At 37.9% G+C, this 3997-nt stretch overlaps 1 pseudogene; it reads left to right on the top strand.

The window, feature by feature from the left end:
• The window catches only part of LOC102829647, an 11577-nt pseudogene extending 7818 nt beyond the window's left edge, over positions 1-3759 (top strand).
• The last annotated feature ends 238 nt before the right edge of the window (positions 3760-3997 follow it).

The raw sequence follows: 3997 nt of genomic DNA, 5'->3' as shown, positions 1-3997 counted from the left end.
AAAAAAAAAAGTTAAATTTCCATAAATATATATAGTTGCAAAATTTCAATTTAATTTAAATGAAATAATTTTATTTTATACTACTAGTGGGTAAAGATGCCACCATGAGGACTAAGCTGCTACTGATCCAATTTATAGTATTTTATATTGCTTCCTATACATGTGAACTCTGGATAATTAGTAAGGAAGATCAAAGAAAAGTTAATATATTTCAATTAGGTTGACAAAAAAATATTGAATATACCACGGACTGTGAAAAGAATGAATGAATCAGTCTTAGAAAATCTAAAGCCAAAATTCTCCTGAGATGAGAAGATGGTGAGACATTCTCATGTAATATGGACATGTTATCAGGACAGATTAGTTCTTCTAGAATCACATCATGCCTGGTAAAGTAGAGGATCAGTGAAAATGAGGAAGATCCTCAACAAGATGGATTGACACAGTAGCCACAAACAAAAGTGGGATCAAACGTATCAACTATTGTATAGATGGCACAGGACTGGGCAGTGCTTTGTTCTGTTGTGTGAGTTTCCACTATGAGTCAGAACCAACAACAACAATGACATCAGGATGACAAGACTTTGACTTTCTTACAGTCAACACATCATAATGGAAGGTCATTCAATAGAAAAGAACATTATGTAACGGTGGTAAATTTCAGTTGCTGTGATTCTGGAAGGTAAGCCATTTGTATTTTATATAATAACAAGTTCACTGATGGAGGACAGGTTTCAGCAGAGCTTCCAGACACTGATGAAAAGACTATGAAAAAGGAATAGGAACTTTACTTCTGTGGGATTAGTTCCTGAATACCTTATGAATAGCATGAACATAGTCATACAGTGCCAGAAGATCATCCCCTCAGGATGGAAGGCAATCAAAATGCCAATGGGAAAGAGTTGCCTCCTCAAAGTTGAGTTTTCCTTAATTATATGGATGAGAGAAGATGTTCAGCATCTTCATTTGCTAATACAACACAACTCAAAATGAAGAGAAACATCCATAATCAGAATGCAGAATATATGATATATGAATGTAGGAATTTTTTTTTAAATGTTGAAAATGAAAAGGAACACATGAATGTTGAAGACTTAGACTTAAATAAGCTGAAATGGATTTGTGTAGCACTGTAAGATACACTGACAACCGCAAGGTCAGTTTGAATCATAAAGTTGTCAGTTCAAACTCACCAGTCACTCCTCAGAAAGTCAAAACTGAAACTCTGTAAGTCAGATCCTACTCAACTGCACTGAGCAAAAATAACAGTCAGCTGAAATGGACAGGTATTGACAAATTTAACCATTACTATACTATGAATTGCAAATTGAAGAGAAATGACTTCACATTCACTATGTAAAAGAAAAATTCAAGATCTATATATAAATACAGTGTTGTATGAGCTAGGATAACATATATCAGCATATATATATATATGCCTACAATGAAGACCATTTTATATAACTATTATTCTTTGCTATATTGCAGCCAACAAAGCCAATGATGAGGACATTGAAGTATCCTTATAACGTCTTCATTCTAAAATTGATCAGAATCACAGTCAAGATACATTGATAATTACTGGAGATTAGAATGTGAAAGACTGGAACAAAGAGAAGATTGGGTAGGAAAAAAACAATTTGGAGATAAAAATGATGCAGCAGATCACATGATAGAATTTGGAAAGACAAATGACAGTCATCGCAAACATCTGTTTTTAATAACATAAAAGTTGGATCTTACCGGATGTGAACACACGGCAATGAATAAGACAGACAATTGATGTATAGTAATCATGGTGTTTGAGAAGAATATTGAAAGTACCATGAACTTCAAGGATAATAAACAAATATATCTTGGAAGAAGTACAGTCAGAATGCACATCAGAAGCCAAGATGGTGAGATTTCATTTTACATAATTTATACATGTTATCAGAAGGTCCCAGTCACTGGAGAAGGGCATCAACTTGCTATAATAGAGGGTCATTGAAAAAGAAGGTTTGAAGCATGAGAATTGACACAGTGGTTGTAGCAATGGGTGCAAATGTAACAGCTATTGTGAAGATAAGGAGCTCTGGAAGCCTTGTGGTTACAAATCAAGCTGCTAATCTCAAGGTCAGCATTTTGAAACTACCAGCTGTTCTGCAGCAGAAAGATGAGACTTTCTGCTCCCATAAAGAATTACACGATGAATCACTACTATGAGTCAGAACTGATAACATGACACTATGAGTCAGAGCTGATGCCATGGTACATAACCACGAACAACCAACTACCACAACCATTGTGAAGATGGCTCAAAATTGAGCAGTGTAATGGATTCATTGTTTAAGAAGTAACATATTAACAAGAGTCAACTGAAAGAGGAAGCCCAAGGTGCATTGAAGAAATTGGCAATGAACAAGGCACCAGGAAACGATGGAATACAAATTGCAACCTTTCAAGAAAGTGAAGCAACACAGAAGACACTCACTCATATATGCCAAGGGATTTGGATGACAACTATTTGGCTGACTGATTGGAAGAGATCCATATTTGTGCCCATTCCAAATAGAAGTGACCAAATTGAATGAAGAAATCATTGGATATTATCATTGATATCCCTTGTGAGTAAATGTTTACTAAAGGTATTACAGAAACGGCTGCAAGCATACATTGACAGAGAACTTCCAGAAGTTTAAGTCAAATTCAGAAGAGGCCATGGAACAAGAGATATCATTGCTGATGTCCGATGGATCGTGGCTAAAAGCAGACAATAAAAGAAAGATCTTTACCCGTGCTTTATTGACTATGTAACGGCTTTAAATTGTGTGGATCATGAGAAACTATGGACAACATTGTGAAGTATGAGGATTCTGGAACACTTAATTATGCTCCTAAGGAATCTGTACATGGATCAAGAGGCAGTTGTTCGAATAGAACATGGTAATATTGAATGGTTTAAAATAAAGAAAGGTGTGCAACAAGGTTGTATTCTTTCACCATACTTATTCAACCTGTATGCTGAGCAAATAATCTGAGAAGTTGTGTTCTGTGAAGATAAATGTGGAATCAGGATTGGAGGAGCTGGCGGGGCCGAGTCTCTGTCCCCCTGGACTCTGAGTGACACAGATTCCCGAGTCTTTCAGGCCTTCCCCTCGAGTAGTCCCAACTCAGACTTTGCCTGCCACGGAGAGTTCTGGGGGACCGGCACCTGCGGACGCTGCAGTTAAATTATGAAGCACTCAAAGGGGAAAATTCTAAGCTGAGAAGAAAGCTGAATGAGGTTCAGAGCTTCTCTGAAATTCAAACAGAAATGGTGAGGACTCTGGAACAGAAATTGGAAGCAAAAATGGTCAAGGAGGAGCGTGACTACCATGACCTGGAGTCTGTGGTCCAGCAGGTGGAGAAGAACCTTCAACTGATGATGGAACGGGCGGTGAAAGCAGAAACTCACGCCCTGAAGCTGAAACAGGAAGTCAGCTCGCCACAAGCACAGGTCTCCATCTTCCAGCATAAGGATGAGGCCCTGCAGTGTGGCCAGGGCACCAACCTAAGAGTGGAAAAGCAGAACACCAACGTGGCATTGCAGAACCTCCGTGTTGTCATGAGCAGCTGGTTTCTGGAGGTGAAACATTGAATCTTGTTGCTGAAATCCTGAACTCTATACACAGAATTTCTGAAATTAAAGAGGAGCAGGAGGAAGACACCAGAGCTCCACAGAGATGTCTACAGCACAAAGCTGGGCTTGCACGCGAGATCACAAATTGCCTTATTTAGAAAATGCGCTGTCTTGCCACATAGGGCCCTCAACCGTAATAAACATGTTTGTCATGCCAAAACATGTTTTGTGTTTGTTTTTGTTTTTTTTTGGGTTTTTTTGTTTTGTTTTTTTAATTCATTAATGATTTGCGATATGCAGATGATATAACCTTGCTCTCTGAAAGTTAAGAGGACTTAAAATACTTACTGATGAAGATCAAAGAGCAGAGCCTTCGGTATGAATTGCATCTCAATG

The sequence above is a fragment of the Chrysochloris asiatica genome, unplaced genomic scaffold (genome assembly GCF_000296735.1).
Source record: "Chrysochloris asiatica unplaced genomic scaffold, ChrAsi1.0 scaffold00195, whole genome shotgun sequence".
Classification (NCBI taxonomy): Eukaryota; Metazoa; Chordata; class Mammalia; order Afrosoricida; family Chrysochloridae; genus Chrysochloris; species Chrysochloris asiatica.
Note: the sequence above shows the minus strand (reverse complement) of the source record. Positions and strands in the feature narration are given on the sequence as shown.